We start from the raw sequence: 19,133 nt of genomic DNA on the forward strand, positions 1-19,133 counted from the left end.
CAGCTGAGCAATAGGCAGCCTAATTGTGGCGCTGGAGCAGCTGAGAGGAAGAAAAGAGAGACGACATACCCCACTGCAGCCACACACAAGACCAACCAGACACCAAGATACTTTAAGAGGAACAGATGACTTCCTTTAAAGAAAAGCAGTTGTACCTCGCTAGAGGAACTTGTATTTGTGTTATAGACCTGTTTAAACGTGAACTCAAGGTGACCTAAGCCATGCAGCGTTCTGAACAATGGAAGATCTTAACTAAAACTTCCTGTAAATATTTCACACAACAAAGCCAGCGCCACAAACATCACCATTATAACATAACTGAAAGTTCCTGTGATGTAAGAACGTGGCACAGACATGATCTCTTCAACTCTGCTTTACAGCAAGGCCAAGAAAGAACACGGCAACTACAGCAACCCATTCCATACAGCAAGTAAAGCACAAGACAACGATTCACAGCATTTCAGAAACTCCAGTACGACAGTGTCCCCTGAAACAAAACACTATCTCTTCAGGTGCTGTTCGGCACATCTTCATGAAGTCTGAGTAAACTAAAACTTATTTTAAGCTGATAATTTTAAGATATCCTTAAGAATATCAGAATGGAGGCTGAAATGACTGATCTGAAGGATTACTGTTCCAGAAAACTGAAAATGGATGAAAAGATCTATTGCTTTGATACCACAGTTAAATTGAGTCTTAATTACCACAACTTGCTGAAAAATAGGGTATATTTTATATCTGATGACAGAACAGTGTCCACTAGTTTAAAAACATACTCTGATTACCTACTATTTGTTACGTACAACATGCAAAACTGAAGACGATTTAAAGTTAAATCTGGTGTCTTGTCTCAAAATATTAACGTAATTAACGTGTTATTTACATGCAGAAGTAGTTATATACACCTGCTGGTTATCTGCCAGTTACCATTTAATAGGTCTAACCTGTTTGCAAATGGGCAACCCAAGCAGTGTTCTAAAGTCATCAAATACTAAGTTCTTCCATGAAGTCTTTCATAAAGCACATTACACATAGGCTTCTTTAAAGAGGGGAAAAAAAAAGTTTCACACAGACTAAAACACAGATTCAGAAAAGCAATCACGGCTTAATGAACCACACACTTGCAACGCCCTTGTAACCACTACCAGGAGCCAGGTCCCAATCACAATTTCCTCCCTCCTCTCTAATCTTGGTACTTCTCTAGAAATCACTTTCTTGCAGGTTTTTAAAAAAATACATAGTTTTATCACCTCAGTTTGCATTCTAAGTCACCAGACCTTGTACTGCTCTTTAAACATTTTTGATACTAGGCTGCTGCTTTTTTTTTTTTTAAGCTATAATGCTAATAGGAACTAACAAATAAGCCTTGTCTATGTTAAAGAGATTCACTAGATTAAGAGCTAAATGTATATATAGAGAAAAATTACATTAATTATTTACTGCCTAAAGAGATGCAAAACTGACCTCTATTATATAAACAAGACTTAGAGCACGTGTCAGTAATGTTTCATTTACACTGGTTCACTGCTATTCTTTTAAAATATTTATTATTTTAACACAACATATCATGAAGATTTGCACATTGATTTTTCAGCTTGAGAACCTACTGATTTATAAAAAACAACTTGAGCCATGTATTAATATCACACTTCAGCCATAAGACAAATTCCACCTATCCCATAAGATAGGTCAAAGCTGTAATTTCACTTTCGGTTAAACAGAAAGGAGTCAATTTTGTGGTTTATGAAGTCAGCAAAAACATACTGCAAAATTAAAGCTATTATAACATTACGGTGGTTACAGCAGAGTATGTATTTTAAGAACCCTTTTATACTTCATCCTGGAAACGTGGATATGAACTGTCTTGTGTTTAGATTCAGAGCAGTCATTTTTTTTTTTTTTCAAATTTAGGACCCAATGAATTGTCATCTAACATTCAAAATCTCCACTGAAGTTTAGCTAATATACAAAAATTAAAATACAATTAAATGTCCTTTTCTTAAAGGATCAACTATGGCAGGGGTCTAATATATTAATACAACAGAATAAAATATAAATATTGAAATACAACTTTCTCACAGAATAGATGAAAAACCATACTTAATGCATACAAGATCCTCGGCTTGTAATACAGGACACTTCATTACCTGTCCATTCAAAGTGTTTCCTGTCCATTGTGTGCTAACCATTGTGCTAGTTAAGAATTAAATTTACCACTTTGCCTTAAATGCCTATAGTCACATGTATGTATTTGTAATATTTTCCTTAGCGTGTAGTTTTAACTACAGATAATTTAACAGGATGGCTTAAACACACTTAGAACTGTCAAGATAACTTTGTCACTGCATTCCTGGAGCTGCAATGCACGAACATACCACAATCACATATGTGTGTACGTGAGATCACCTACGTGCACGCACGTACCAGTGGGAACACACATACATAATAAATGGCATATACATAAAGTTTGATCCCAGTGGAGACTGAACTTTTCATTTCTCTAACAACTTACAAATCGTTAGACCATGTGTCAGGCCGTGCCTGTTTTAATTAATTAAGCAGTAATTCTACCCGATCCGAACCGCCTCGGGTCCCACCCACCACAAAACAAGCTCAGTCCCTAGGTCGGACTTGATTTTCGAAGAGCTTCTTAAAACAACGCTGCCCCATGCCCAATAGAGCGAAAGCTGGAAGCAATTACCAAGAAGAAAAACACACATTAAAACAAGATTTTCTATAACACATGCGGACAGAGAACCGAAGCAAGGCGGGAGGCGGAGCGGCAGAACGGCTGTAAAAGTGCACGCTGAAAACGGCATATTTCCCAACCCCCAACCCAAAACAAAGGAAAACTTTAACATGTTGCGGTTTTCAATCAAACCAAGTGCAGCCGGAGGCTCCCCCGCCCCACCCCCGCCCGCACTCCCGGCACAGATGCCGTGGGCACAGCCGACCCGTGGACCCGCGACCCCGGGCCGGGAAGGGCCGCTGCCTCCGCCTCCCATTTCGGCCCGAAGGGGCCCCGCCGCCCCCTCGCCCGGAGGCCCTCCAAGCTTACAGACGCGGGTGCGGGACTCCCGCCGCTCCGGGGACCTTAGATCGGACCTGGGCGGAACTGGGAAGGACTGGACGGGGCGGAGACCGAGCAGGGGGCGAGCAGGTAGCGCCTGGAAGGAGACACGCCCGCCGGGCCGGCCGGGCCGGGGGAGGGGAGAAGTTTCCCCCGAACTTCCCGACTCGGAGCGGCGGGGGCGGGAGCGGCGGCGCCTCCGGGCGCTGGGCCTAGCGCTGCGGGGCCAGGGTCGGCCGCCTCCACCCGCGGGGCCGCCGCCGGCTCCTTACCTGCGCTCCAGCCGCGCTCGCATGAGTCGCCGCAGCAGCAGGGAAGGGTGGCGGGGAGGGGGCGGCGGGCGGAGACCAGGCCCGCGGCGCCCGCTCCCGTCCTCCACCTCCTCGTCCCGGGCGCCGGGCGGCAGCGACGACGGCACAGCCGGCCTCCGGCTCTCCACTTGAGGAGGAGGGAATTCCCGGGCTCCCCACCCCGCGGCCTCACGCTCCACCTTCTCCCCGCGCGGGGCCCGCCCTCACTCCCGGCCCCGCCCCCCATGCCGGCCCGGGGGCGGGGGCTACCTGCGCGCGCGGTCACCCGCTCACCGGAACTCGTGCCGCGCCCGGCCCGGCTCCGACGACCCCGCCTTCCGGCGCCGCCGCCGCCGTCGCGCGCGCCCCCTCGGGGGGCGGGCCGCCCCTCCCGCGGTCGCCGTCTGCGGCGAGACCGAGTCGCTAATCCCGACCCAACATGGCGGCGGGGCCCGGGGCGGCTTCCCGAGGCGGCTCAGGCTGAGGGGGCGTGAGGAGGCGGCTTTTCTCCACGCGGAGAGCAGGCCCACAGCGCCCCCTCCCCGCTCGGGGACCCCGCGGCTGCCGCGCGAGATGGGGTGGGCTGCCCGCCCCCTCGCTTTCTCGCGTCCCTTCGCCCCGCTCTGTGTAGTGCCGAGGGCTTTGTTTTCGTGGGGGAGGACCGGGGAGTTTGGGGGGCTGGCTCTTGGCTCCTCGATACTAGGCTTCCGCACCCTTTATCGTGGGTAGTAAAATCTCAGTCGCGCCGCGTGAGCCAGGGGGGCGTTCCTAACAACCTCATCACCCGCCTGATCGCCGTCCAAAAACGCTCGCGTCTGGCCGCCTTCCGACCCCGGGATCCTGTCCCAGCCCCGGGAGCTTCCTGTTGACTGTAGGTCGAACCAGCCTTGCCGGGAGAGGGGACCGAAGCCGAGTTCTATTGGCGACTCTCCCGGTAATGGTGGTTTGGGCTTATCTTGGGACCGCGTATTCTTAGGCGATGCTGGCGATGTCCCAGCGGAGGAACTGCGAGGCCGGGGGTCGCCGGAGCGGGCGACAGGTATTACTGTCCCATTTGACAGCTGTGGAAACTGAGGCTGCCGCTCCAACGGAGGCAGAGCACCCAGCAGCTAAGACTCCTATATTTTGCAGCCGGTCGCTAGACGGAAAGGGGAGAGTGTCTAGAAGGACCTGGAATTCTAAAATGTGGGTCAGTCAGTGTCAGAAAGGGCTGAACACGGAGTCTCTTCTGTGAAATCACTGCCCTGTCAGACTCTTAGATTAACTTCCTCTTCGTATTTCCTCTTTGGTGAGGTTATTAGAACTACTAATGTTGGGACTGTTGGTTTCCTTTGTGGTTTTTAGCGAAATTCAGAATCATCCTTGATATACACAAAATGATACAATCATATGTGTCAGTATTCTGGTATTCTAGGAATTTAGGAAACTCTATATAAGGGTATGAAAAAAATGTTTTTTCAGCTCACTAGATGAACCAAAGATAGGCTTAGACATTTACATTAACTAAAAGGTGCTTTAATATTAGATTTAGCTACCAAACCCTCATTTGCTCTTGAGTGTCATGGGCATTAAAAATTTCATGTTGGTTCACCAACCATGGTGGTCCACTGGTTAAGACTGCACTTCCACTGCAGAAGGCAGGAGGTTCCATCCCTAATCCAGGATCTAAGAGCCTCCCTGCCTCTTTGGCCAAAGTAAATAAATGAATAAATAAACATGTCATGAAACTTAACATTTAACTTTTTTTTAACTAGAAAATAAATTCCTTGAACTGTTACTTTTCTAAACTTATATTATAAACTAGAGATTATATCTTTGTCCTAAACTCATCTTCAAAACCAAAAAGACACCTCTCAGCTTCATAAAATCAATTCTAAAATACTAGTTAAAATATGCTAAAATCAATTCTAAAATACTAAAGTCAACTCTATAAGGGGTGAGGTGGCTTTGAAAATATTCTGTATGGAGTTTTAAAGGTGGGCAAGGGTGTCAAAATCTCTCCATGTTTTGTTACATTCACTCATCCTTGTTTTCATCCCTTAACCATCATTTTTATTTTATTTTTTTAAACCTCATTCCCTGTTTTTTCTTCTGGAATATTCATCTTAACATCAAGCTTCAGTCTGTGAATATTCTTGCAGACTTTTCAACCTTAAACTCAGTGGCTCATTTATTTCTAGGCATATTTAAAACAAATGGGACAGGACTTTTTTGGTGGTCCAGGGGTTAAGAATCCAACTGCCAATGCAGGGGACCCGGCTTCAGTCCCTGCTCCAGGAAAACCCCCACATGCTGTGGAGCAGCTAAGCCTGAGCATCACAACTACTGAGCCCTCGGGCCCACGAGCTGCACTAGAAGAAGCCACTGCAGAGAGAAGACTGTACCTGTAAGGAAGAGGAGCTCCTGCTACCTAAAAGTGAAAGTTGCTCAGTTCTGTGGACTCTCTGCGACCCCATGGACTATACAGTCCATGGAATTCTCCAGGCCAGAATACTGGAGTGGGTAGCCTTTCCCTTCTCCAGGGGATCTTCCTTGACTGAGGAATATCAGACCTAAGGATTGAACCTAGGTCTCCTGCATTGCCGGCAGAGTCTTTAACAGCTGAGCCACAAGGGAAGCTCCTACAACTAGAGAAATCTAGTTTCTGCTTCCTACAACTAGAGAAATCCTGCACATAGCAATGAAGACCCAGCGCAGCTAAAAATAAATACACACACACACACACAAAACAAAAAACAAGCAGGACAAAGAACCTCAAGTCTCACTGAGTTTGGTTTAATAGAAGTTGCTTTCAAGTGATTTCTGTTCGTTTGTGAAAAGGACAAATGAAGAAGCACAGCCTCCCACAGGGCAGGGAGATCTGCTATGCATTAACCTTATGGGTTAAGGGTTCAGGAGTCATAAGGAGCCCAAACCATGGGGTCCCTGGGTGAATCTGTCGGACAAAGGGGAAAGCTTGAAATAAATGAGTGAAATGTGTTAAGTCCTTTCAAAAGTGAAACACAAAATTTGTTTATTAATACTTACAATTACTTGACTGATATACAGTTTACAGTACATTTGGAGTTTAGCTAGGGCCACACCCTCTCACCCTGGAACATCTGATTCTGCCAGGAAATGGTTGTGTTTGGAATAAACCTCTCCTGCCTGCTGTCAATCCTCTGCTGCTGCTGCCTCCATCTCTCAGGCTGTGATGATAATCTTCTCTTCCTGGTAACTGGAGAGCCTTGTATTCCTACAGAGGGTGCATGCACTGGTCTCTGCTCTTTATCCTCACTACTACCCCCTACCCAAAAATGCCTTCCCCCAGGCTTGAAGTACCTGCCCAAAGCTTGGCGCTCCTTAGGTCCACTCAGCGCCTCAGGTTATCTTCACCATCCCAGCTTTGCCTCCTCCACCTGGCCAATTAGGGCGAACATGAGGAGCCCTCTAAGCAAAGATTTGGAAAATCAGGCAAAAGGAAATTATTCATCCTTGAATATTAGGCTCATTGTGCCAAGCTCCGTGGAGAGGTGCTGTAACCCATCCATTTCTGATACCTTCGTTGCTTCACAGACTGGTGCTCAACTGGGTAATTCATTGGATGTGTAAAGACATCTCCGACAATGAATAGACATAAAAAATGGCAGTCTTACATGAGCTTCAGCAAATCCAACCCATCTTTTTGCCCTGTTTTGTTGCTCTCTCCAGTGTCTAATTTCTTGACCACCTGGTCTATGATCTTAGATTTCCATCCTGTGCCTGGTTTGCCTCCCCAGCTCCAGGACTGTTTTTTGGAAATCTAGTCTTTGCTGTTGGAATCTATTCTCGGGTCATCCTGGTTTATTTCTGTGACTTCAGTTCTTCCTAGTTCTCCTGCATTTTGGTCCCAGGCCTGTTGCATGTAGACAAGTCCCTACCAGCGTCAGCAAACTTACCCCCACCCTCCACCCTGCACCACTTTGCCTATTCCTAGGTATTTTCTTTGGCTATACGAAATGGCATGTGAGATTTTACTTCCCCAACCAGGGATTGAACCAGTGCCCCCTGCAGGGGAAGTGCGGCGTCTTAATCACTGGACCACCAGGGAAGTCCTTGCCTATTCCTAGATACTGTTTTTCTGTCACTAAGTTGTGTCTGGCTCTTTGCAACCCCATGAACTATAGATTGTTGGGCCCCTCTGTCCTCCATTGTCTCCCAGAGTTTGTTCAAATTCATGTCCATTGAGTCAGTGATGCTATCTAACCATCTTCATCCTCAGTCACCCCCTTCTCCTTTTGCCTTCCATCCTTCCCAGCATCAGGGTCTTTTCCAAGGAGCTGAAGAGTCAGCTCTTCGCATCAGGTGGCCAAAGTGTTGGAGCGTCAGCTTCAGCATCAGTCCTTTCAATGAATATTCAGGGTTTATTTTCTTTAGGATTGCCTCTTTTGATCTCCTTACCGTCCAAGAAACTCTCAAGAGTCTTCTCCATCAGCACAATTCGAAAGCATAAATTCTTCCAGGCTCAGCTTTTTTTATGGTCCAACTCTCACATCCATACCTGACTACTGGAAAAACCATAGCTTTGACTATACAAACCTTTGTTGGCAAAGTGATGTCTCTGCTTTTTAATACGTTGTCTAGGATTGTCATAGCTTTTCTTCCAAGGAGCAAGCATCTTTTGGTTTCATGGCTGCAGTCACTGTCTGCAGTGATTTTGGAGCCCGGGAAAATAAAATCTGCCACTGTTTGCACTTCTTCCCTTCTATTTCCTATGAAGTGATGGTATCAGATGCCATGGTCTTACTTTTTCTAATGTTAAGTTTGAGTTTCAAGCCAACCAGCTTCAAAACTGCTATCACAGGACAGAGTAAGGAACCAGGGTGAGAGCTGGGAAGTCTGAGGTTATGGCTGAGGTTCCTAGGTAGTCTAGCCTTAGCCATACCTTCAGACTTTCCTGTCCTCAACTTGGCTCCTTACTCTGTCCTGTGACAGCAGTTTCAAAGCTGGATGGCACCTGGCATCTTCTCATGTGCCCTCCACCTCACAGAGTACAGCGGACACACAGACTGCGGTGGACACCTTTGGAAGGTGTCTCTGGAACCCAAGGTCCTCTCCTCTGAGAACCCCGCCTCTGCCCACAGCCGGTGTGTAGCCCTTTGGTCTGAGTACCCCAACTGTCAGGCTCTAGCTTGAAATTTGGAATTTGGAGGAAGTGACACAAAGGTGACTCAGGTTATTCCTGGTGGGGTGGTGGAGTCGAGGGTCCAGTGGCGGTAGGTGAGTCTCCAGGGGTCGGGGCAGAGGAGCCAGGAGCAGTGGTTTTCAGAGAGAGAACAAAGCAGATGCACAGTGAGAAGCTTGTGTGCAGATAAGAGCTTGTAGGACCCCAATGGTAACCCTACTTGCCTTGAGCCACATGTAAGACCCCAAGAGGGGAACACAGCTGGCTAATAAGCCCCACCTCTGGCTGCCCAGGGCAGTCACTGCTTTTAGATCACAGCACAGAAGCACATACATACACTAGAGCAGCGGTCCCCAGCCCTTTGGGCACCAGACCAGTTTTGTGGAAGACAATTTTTCCACGGACCCGGGTGGAAGGGGATGGTCTCGGGATGATTCAAGTGCGTTATACATTTATTGTGCACTTTATTTCTATTATTATTACTCTAGCTCCATCTCAGGTCACTAGGCATCAGATCCTAGGGGTTGGTGACCCCTATTCTAGAACACCACCTCCATCCTCAAAAGACTTCTCAACACAGCAATTCAGGCAGCAGACACCTGAAATTGACATTAGATGTTGAAGCCCATTTGCTAGCTCTGCCTTATAGGCTTGTAATTTCCTCCCAGGATCTATATTTGCAATTCCTGTAGCCATTATCCAGTGGTTAGCCTGATACATTAAGCCAATGTGTGGTCAGAATAAGTCAGTGTCTCTGACAGTGAGTTTAAACCCCCAACTAAAATTGCTACCAGATTGCTACTTCCTGGAAATCTTTTACAAATGGGTTATAGAAAGTAGAACATAACTTTGCTTGAAGGCAAGAAGTTAAAATGTTTACCTACATCAAAGATTTAGAAAAGAAACTGCAAGTCAGTCAGGCTCTTATCTCTTGAATTAACTGACATCAGATCATAAAACATAAAGGACTGGAATCAGGGAACTTTTTATTTTTAAATATTTTGGAAGATAACTTTGTGGTCTGGTTAACAATATGTTTAGAATAAATCTGTGTTTTTGAAAACCTATTTTAGTATTTCTTTAAGCTAGGCCTTCTTTTTGTATTTTCAGTGGTAGAGATCATTATTTTTTACATATGTAAGCAATTAAAATCAGACAAGATCTTATTATGTGATGTAAACCATAATGTATTTTTAATCCTTTAGCAAGATGTATTTATGCTTATTTTACTTGTATATGAAAAGGGCTTTTCAGTACTTGAAATAGCTCTTCCTTCTAAGGGAATAAGTGTTAGTTGCTCAGTTGTGTCTGACACCTTGCGACCCCATGGACTGTACCCTGACAAGCTCCTCTGCCCATGGAATTCTCCAAGCTAGAATACTGGAGTGTGTTTCCATTCCCTTCTCCAGGGGATCTTCCCCACCCAGGGACTGAACCAGGGTCTCCTGCATTGCAGGCAGATTCTTTGCCATCTGAGCCACCAGGGAAGCCTCTTAAGGGTATAAGGTACACAACAAATACTTAACATAACATCTATGTTTTGATGAAATGTCCTGTGAATGAATTACTGTGACCAACAGTACAGATACAAGGATTACCTGCATCTTTCACTGAATCCTCATAAACACCCTGGAGGTTGGCAGTATTATTCCCATTTAAAGACTGGATCCCTTCAGCTTAGAGAGGTTAAAAAACACACAGCTAATAAGAGGAAATGCTCCAAAACCTCTTCAACAGAAGTCACTGTGATTGCAGAAAAGAATTTTTCTTTTTTTAGTGTTATTTCAATGACTATGTAAAACTGCATTTATTTCTCCAAATTCTAAAATAATTAAAATTGGTAAACTGCCTTTATAATTAGGAAATGCAAATAAAAAATGTGGGATTCTGGGACTTCCCTGACGGTGCAATGGTTAGGACCCAGCACTTCCACTGACATGGGCCTGGGTTCAATACCTAGTTAGGGAACTACGATCCCACAAGCTGCTCAGCATGACCAAATAAATAAACAATTTTTTTTTTTTTTAATGTGGGATTCTGTGCTTCCCTGGTGGCTCAGACAGTAAAGAATCTGCCTGCAATGCAGGCGACCCAGGTTCAATCCCTGGGTCGGGAAGATGCCCTGGAGAAGGCAATGGCAACTCACTCCAGTATTCTTGCCTGGAGAATTCCATGGACAGAGTAGCCTGGTGGGCTACAGTCCATGCAGTTTCAAAGAGTTGGATACAACTGAGCAGCTAACCCTTTCACTTCATTTTATATCTTCACATTCTATTTCTAATCCTACCTTTGCTGTCATATGAAAGCCACTTATAAAAAAAATGTGGGATTCTACAAATTCATAGGAAATTCTTTATTGGGTAATCTTACATCCCTAAGAAAGAGTTGGGGGCAAACTTAAAAAGATGTATGAGATTAGCCTTAAAAGAATGAATTCAATTCAGAAAGAACATATGAATTAAGTATAACTTTCTGGAGATGAGTATTTGGCATCTATCAAGGCAGTCTTCCAATGACATTTCCCTCAAATCATGGTCTTCAACTGAAGAACCTAATATCTGAAAAGTGACTGTATGTACAGCATATATAATTTACCTTGCCAAATACAAAGGATGTATGTTAAATCAACATTAAGGTTTACACTTTAATCTGCTAAGGTTAAGTAACTGTAGTTAAACCTTCCAAGTCAACTTAACTCAGTGCTCACAGTCAGTAAATAGGTCATAACCCACCCCTCCCACACAAAAAAGATAAAAGCAAAACAGAACAAAAACAAAAAAACACGTTCAAGAAGGAAGGGATATAGGTATACCTGTGGCTGATTCATGTGGATACCTGGCAGAAACCAACACAATATTGTAAAGCAATTATCCTCCAATTAAAAATAAATAAATTAAAAAAAAAATCATGGCTAAGAACCCAAATGAGGTAAGGTTGTTGAATCTTTTAAAAATCAGCTTATTCATTCATTCATAAAACATTTATAGAATGTCTCCTAACAAATTCTGTATATTTCAGTTTATGCTGTATTAAAAGACATCTTATGATTTTATTAACTTGAAGAACTGGAAAAATCAATGGCAGGATACTGTCTTTGTATTGGAATTCAACAAACCTAAATATTAAGATTTTCAAAGATGTTATGTGGATTTTTTTTTTCAGAGAAAAAGGAATTACTATACTACCAAATTTAATGTTAACATACATAGTTTTGGACATTTTCATTAAAGACTAATAAAATTAGTGTTTATAGCTAATTTAATTTTTTAAAGAGATTTTGTTTTGTTCAGAAGAGCTAGCCACTATTTAAAAACTTTTTCTTTTAGCTTTATTGTCATCATCATTTTTATTTCTTTATAGTGGACTAGGGCTTCTCAGGTGGCACTAGTGGTAAAGAATCTACCTGCCAACACAGGATATGCAAGAGATGTGGGTTCAATCCCTGGATCAGGAAGATCCCCTGCTGTAGGAAATGTCACCCCACTCCAGTATTCTTGCCTGGAAAATTCCACAGACAGAGGAGCCTGGTGGGCTATGATCCACTGGGCTTCAAAGAGTCAGACACAACTGAATACACACACACAGTGGACTAATCTACAGCTATTTCAAATTTTTGAGCACTGAGTTCTGGTCATTAGTTTCTGTGGGCCCCTGTGCTTCTGAATACTTGAAACCATGTTTACTAAAGAATCAACAACCGTGTACTGAAGAATCAGTGTACAATGATTCATACTTTAGAGGATGCTATTTAAAAATTCCAAATGTGACTAACTTCAAAGTAGAGATTTTTTTTTTTTTCGGACACCTGGTAATTTTGGCATAAAATAGAAAATTGGCATTCATGTTCATTTTATGTAAAATGAATTCCAACAAGTTTAAGTAGAAGCAGAGTTGGAGACTAAGTAATGGATGTTTTGAAAACCAGACTGGAAATTTTGTTTATATTAGAGTGAAGCCCTTTTAAAATTTATTTGAACTTCTGTTCAGGAAAATATTTAGATTCTCCTTCGCCCTCTTAAGGACCTATTGTCTAGGTCCTTAAGAGTTGTGGATTTTATTTGAAAACCTTGAAACAGAAAAAAAATAATTCCTCCTTTTGTAAAAGTCTCCAAGTCTCACATACTCTCTTTAAAAATCACCAGTCTCATTTCCTTTGAGATGATGAGCTATACATCCAAAGAACAAAGCATTTCCTGAGTCTGTTTAGTGTACATGTACATAGGGTTAGTTCCTGAGTGTTTGTTACATACCCTCAAGAATCTGGTAGAAATTAAAAAACAAAACAAAAAAGTCAGAGAATACAGAAATTTATATAAAACCCTGAGATGATAAACAGCACAGAATTATGTAAAGTCCTAGCAAGGATTTGATAAATTTGGTCATTTAGAAGTACGTATAAACACTTAATAAGCTTTACTTACCTTAAGGTAATCAGTTTGAAAATCCATAGAAAGCTATGACAGCGGAAAGATGTTTGGACTGGGAATAAATATCAATTCTTGTCCAATTGCTAGTGGGTATGGAATTTCTTTAAGGGTGAAGAAAATATTCTGGAATGTGATAGTAGTAATGTTTGCACAACCTTGTGAATATACTAAAAACCATTGAATTGTACACTTTAAAGGGTGAATTTTATGGTATGTAAATTATGTCTTGATTAAAAGAAAATCCTGGTTCCAGAATTTTATGCCCTTTTGGAACTCTAATCCTTTCCCCCCAGCTTTACTGAGGTATAACAGATAACATTGTGCAATAGGGGAGACCTGGGTTCGATCCCTGGGTCAGAAAGATCCCCTAGAGAAGGGAATGGCTACCCACTCCAGTATTCTTGCTTGGAGAACTCCATGGACAGAGGAGCCTGGCGGGTTACAATCCATTGGGTGGCAAAGAATCAGACAAAACTGAGCAGCTAATATCCAACAGTAAAAATTGTGTAAGTTCAAGATGTACAATGTGATGACTTTGATGCCTGTATACATTGTAAAACATTATCACGATAAAGTTAGCACATCCAGCACCATTTATGCTACATAGACTAGATCAAAGCAGTAAGTATAAAATGCATGCTAGGACTTCACTTTCATGCATTGGAGAAGGAAATGGCAACCCACTCCAGTGTTCTTGCCTGGAGAATCCCAAGGACGGTGGAGCCTGCTGGGCTGCCGTCTATGGGGTCGCACAGAGTCGAACACGACTGAATAGACGCAGCAGCAGCAGCAGCAGCAGTAAGGAAAGAAAAGCTATTATGTAATTTCCAATGGAAAGAGTAGGATACTGGGACAACCGACTATCCATTTGGAGAAAGGAAATTTTCTTCAAGATTTTCTGCAAATTTATTGGCCATTCATATTTCTAATTTTGTGATCTGTCCTTTAGCAACTTCGCGTTTAGGTGTGACTCTCTTTATGAATTTTGAAGTGTTCTATTTTGAGATTTTGAATTCTTCACTTTTCATAAATGATGGCAACATTTCCCCCGAGTTTTCACGTGTGGCTTAACTTTATTTGTGGGTTTTCTTTTAGTACAGAGAAACTGAGAACTATTTTAGTCAATTTATCAATCTCTTCCTTCTTGGTGTCATTTTTTTTTTTTTTTAATTAAAAAATTATGTATTTACTTTGGCTGCACTGGGTCTTGGTTGCTGCATGGTCTTTCCTTTCTCTAGCCGCGGTGAGCGGGGGTTACTCTTCCTGGCGGTGCTCCGGCTTCTCACCGCGGTGGCTTCGCTTGTGGCGCCTGGGCTCCAGAGCGCAGGCGTCATGGGCTCCAGAGCGCAGGCGTCATTGGCTGCAGCACATGTGCTCAGCAGTTGTGGCGCACAGGCTTCAGCTGCTCCCAGGCACGTGCAATCTTCCCGGACCTGGGGTCCAATCCATGTCCCCTGTATTGGCGTGCAGGTTCTTCTCCACTGTACCACCAGGGTAATCCCTTCTGTTAAATCACCGGTCTTAAAAATCTCCTTTCCGACCCCTAAAATTATTTATATACTTTTCCCTAGTATTTTTGTGATTTTCTTTTGCATTAAAAAAGTTCATCCATTTGCCCGCTGTACAGCACAGGGAACTCTGCTCAGTGTTATGTGGCAGCCTGGATGGGAGGGGAGTTTGGGGGAGAATCGATACATGTATATGTACGGCTGAGCCCCTTCGCTCTTCACTTGAAATTATCAGAACATTCTTAGCGGGATAACCTCAATACGAAATAAAAAGTCCAAAAAAATTTAGACCATTTGAATATGTTTGATGTTGTAGGACAGGAAGTAGCAATTTTCTTTTTCTCCCCCCCCCCCCCCCCCCCGCAGTGGATAGTGAGTTGTGCCACCATTCTCTTCTTTCCACTGGGATTGCATTTCTCTCTTTTTCTTGCCTTTTTCTTGTTCTGATTAGAACTTTTGTACTGTGCTGAATAGGAGTTGTGAGAGTGGGCACTTTTGTCTCATTCCTGATTTTATAGGAAAAGCTTTCCGACTCTCACCAGTGAGTGTGATGATAGCAATGAGTTTCTTAGATATAGTCTATGTTATGTGAGCTATGTCTCTTCTACATTCGGTTTCTTAAGAGCTTTGATCATGAAAGGGTGTTGAGTTTTGTCAAATGCTTTTTCTGCATCTATGGAGAGGATCATATAATTTTTAGGCTTCATTCTATTAATGGGATGTATCACGTTTCGTAGCTACTTTCGTAAGTTTCCCAAGTTCTTAACACTTCAGTTTTTCCATTGTAAATTGAAGGGAGTTTATTAGAGCAAAGCTTTTCATACTGTGGTTTGTGATTCCTTGGTGAGTGGGAAAATCAGTTTAGTGGATAGCAAGCAGCATCTTTTAAAAAATGAAACAAATATATGGGCATATTTGTTGCTGTTGCTTAGTCACCAAGTTGTGTCCAACTCTGCAATCCCAAGGACTGTAGCCTGCCGGACTCCTCTGTCCATGGAATTTTCCATGCAAATGGAGACATAGCAAATAGATTTTTTTTCTTTTAGGATTTTTAAAAAAATGTGGATCATTTTTAAAGTCTTTATTGAATTTGTTACAATGTTGCTTTTGTTTTATGTTTTGGTTTTTTGGCCATGAGGCATGTGGGGGATCTTAGTTCCCTGACCAGGGTTCAAACCCATGCCCTCTGAATTGGAAACAGGGAGTCATAACCACAAGATAGGTGGAAAAATTTTTTTTAATTCTTTTTTTTTGTAAGGAGCATGATATGCAATGGAGATAATAGTTTTTGTAATTTGGTATAAGGATCATATCCTTAACACCAACTTAAGATTCAAGTCATTTTTTGTTGAAATGATAATTTTGACAAGATGATAAAATAATTAGAATGACCCCACGGCTGCAACTCTGATGGTGTAGTTATTTGGTATCACTGTGTACTTTTCTCCTGCTATTTCATCCCTCAAGTTGGTTTCCCAAAGCCCCAGCACAAATGGCTACCTGGTCATTTCCAGTGTGAGGACCGTGTCTTTCACTTCCGTATGTCCTCTTACAGTATCCATAACCATGCCATGCGTGCGGACGGGGCTAAATGTGTGCTTGAGCAATGAATATATACATGAAGCTGGTTTGGAAGAGACATAGGAATACTTTCTTTGTTAGAAGTGAAAAAGGATGCCTCAGCCCTGGGACATCAAGAACGACAGTCCCGTGCGGCAGTGCTGAGAAGCAGCAGACAGCAGGGCAAAAATGCAGTAAAGTCCCCTACGTACAGACCAGTTCTGTTCTGAGATCGTGTTCATTTAAGTCTAACAGAATGAGCCTAGGTACTCAGCCAACACGACCAAGTATGTAGTACCACCCTGTAATAGGTTTGTAATACTTGTCACACAAATAATATTAAAAAAAAACAAACACACAAAATAAAGAGAATACTTGGAATTTTACAGTACAGTACCTTGTTGTACTATACTACAGCTGGCATACAGAGGTTGACATCGAGTGAACAGGCAAGAAGACACACTGCCTGGAGGAGGGAGAGGAGGTGGGAGATGGCAGAGAAGGGTCGTCAGCAAGAGGAGACGGAGGGCGAGCTGCAATGTCACTCCCGTCTGACGCTGATGGAACCCTCACTCGCATCTTTGAAAGTTCGAAACGTGAAGGTTCGCGTGTAGGAGACTTACTGTATGTAGAGGCGGCCCAAAGGCCACTCAAGGAAATGAAGGCAAACTGGGACCCGGAGACTAAGGGCAAGTTAGGGGAGGGGGTGATGTCATCAGAACAACAGTAGAGGAAGACAGTTTTGGCAGCAGACTTTGAAGAAAAAAAAAAAAAGAGAGAGGGGAAAAAGGAAACGGGAAAAGGAAGTCTGCTCAGCACGCAGGATGACATTGGGGTGGGAGGGGAGCTTCCTGTCACAGCTTGATGTTTGCAGCATCTGGTCACCTCTCATAACAGGGAGACTTTAGAAACCTGAGCTTTCTCAAGCTGCCGGTTTACAATATGTCCGGATTCCATGGCCTAACAGTGCTGGCAGACGGGCACATCCGAAGGCAGAAACAAAACACAGATGGAAGACAAATGTGTCTCTTACACTGAGGCCATTCCTGTTAGTTTTTCCTATTTGGAAAAGTATATAGGCTTCCCGTGTTTGGGGAATTTACTAGTTTTGTGCTGAAATTTTTCTTTTAATAAAGTGATTTGCAGATCGTGACATGTGGCTAAGAAACCAGCAAAGAAAACAGTTGTTTCTTTGTTATCACTATCAAAGCTAGTGATATTTTCCACGACCTATTTTTCTGTTGCATTAATTTTGCAAGATCCCACACCTCACTACATATACAGGATGGGTCCAAGTTTCCCGCAACGCCATTGTGCCCTCTAGCGTTTGTTAGTATATCATGACGGCTATGTTGGAGTTTTAAAAAGTGCTCAGAGGTGCACTGACTTCAGGAGCAAGAAAAATAATAAGGATTTCCACCTTATCATCTCTATCAGTCATAGAAGTGTGGCTATGTTATGGTAACAAATCTCAGTGGCTGAAAAAAACTAAAGTTTTTTCTTTTTTTTTTTCTTTTTCTAGCAGAAGGTACCAGACAGGCTGCTCACACCCATCTACACGCAGCATCTTGGGATCTAGGTTTCCCGAGTCTTGTGAACTCTGTCACGTGGGGATTCGGCAGGACAGGGAAACACACGGAGAAGGCCTGCTGGCTCTCATCTACTCTACCCTGGAAAGAAAACGTGTCACCCTGCTACTTTCCATTGGCAAGAAAGTGTCCCCAGTCCAATAACCAGACAGCCTGGAGGGCGGGGAGAGACACAGGGAAGACGTGGGGGGCACCAGCGGCCCCTGCTAAATCTTCTATGGGAGCGCCTGGGAATGAACGCATGAGAAATTCCAGCTGAATTATTTTGGGAAATATTTTTGAAGTTTTCCAGCAGGAGATTATTCAATCAAAAAGAGAATAACAATAGCACTTTTTAATGTTCATAATTCTTTATCTTTCAATATGACACTCAAATATCCCCCCTGTGCAAGAGCAGAAGTGTAGGGATAGATTTTTTTAAGATTTTTTTTTTTGATGTGGACCATTTTAAAAGTCTTTATTGAATTTGTTACATTATTGCTTCTGTTTTTTGTTTACTTTCAATGTTTTGGTTTTTTGGCCAGGAGGCATGTGGGATACTAGCTGCCTGATCAGGAATTGAACCCACACCCCCTGTATTGGAAGGTGATGTGTTAACCACTGGACTATCAGCGAAGTCCAAGGGACAGACTTTTAAGTTAGTTTCTGTTCTGATTGACTTGTGTGTGAAATGAAATGTCCCTTCCTTCCCTATTCTTTGTGAGAACTACCCTGCTCCTCCTGCCTCTCTTCCTTAGATGTTTAAGTTGTGATTTTATTTTTAAGAACTTCTTTCCAACTTTGATTTGGAAAGCTGTTACCCAAGCTGTTCTTTTTACTGATATCCCATCTTGGAGACATATATTACATTTATTTAAGAAAGTTTGCAAATTTTATCTATTATTGCGAAATATATTTAAGGAAACCTTATAGTTATTAAGTATTGAGCATGATGGCTCTTTTGATTTTTTTAATTGTAAAATATATATAACATTAAAATTTACCATTTTAACCATTTTTGTCTTTTATTTATTTTAAAAAAGTTTTGGCCACACCCTTCGGCATGTGGGACTTTAGTTCACCTGAGCAGGGATCAAACAAACCCTCACCCCCTGTACTGGAAAGCCATCTAAACCACTGGACCACCAGGGATGTCCCTAAACACTCTTTTCTGCTCTGTAGGACTGCTGTGAAGGTTAGGATGAGTTAGTACATGTAACTCTTAGTACCGCACCTGGAGGGCTCAGGGGTGCTTTGTGCTAGGTAGCCAAGGGTTGGTGGCTGCGTCTCCTCTGAGGGATTAGAAGAAACATCCAGAGATGAGAGGTGGTTTTGGTTGGAAAACCACTGGGATGAATTTGGGATTGACAGCGTGGAAACATGGACTTTGATCCTGCCTTCACCAGAGTAGCAGTGTGATTGGCGTCAGGTCCCTTACCTTCTCTGGATAGCAGTTTTCTCCTTGCTGAAATGGGCGGGGGCGCTCTGACACCCCACGTTCGAGTTCGCGGAGGCTGGGATTCAGCAGTACCCCTGCGCAGCGCCTTTCGAGGTCCGCGGGCGCCAC

At 43.2% G+C, this 19,133-nt stretch overlaps 1 protein-coding gene across 3 annotated transcripts in view; it reads right to left on the reverse strand.

The window, feature by feature from the left end:
- YES1 (YES proto-oncogene 1, Src family tyrosine kinase) overlaps nucleotides 1-3,688 on the reverse strand; it is a 64,590-nt gene extending 60,902 nt beyond the window's left edge. The window contains exon 1 of one of the 3 annotated variants that reach the window (XM_027525586.1): nucleotides 3,343-3,556. The gene's annotated coding sequence lies outside the window, so the exon portion shown is untranslated. Of the gene's footprint in view, nucleotides 1-3,058; nucleotides 3,078-3,342; nucleotides 3,557-3,630 lie in introns of those variants that run through there. The other 2 variants (XM_027525587.1, XM_027525588.1) reach the window with 2 other exon arrangements.
- Nucleotides 3,689-19,133: the final 15,445 nt, after the last annotated feature.

The sequence above is a fragment of the Bos indicus x Bos taurus genome, chromosome 24 (genome assembly GCF_003369695.1).
Source record: "Bos indicus x Bos taurus breed Angus x Brahman F1 hybrid chromosome 24, Bos_hybrid_MaternalHap_v2.0, whole genome shotgun sequence".
Taxonomy (NCBI): Eukaryota; Metazoa; Chordata; class Mammalia; order Artiodactyla; family Bovidae; genus Bos; species Bos indicus x Bos taurus.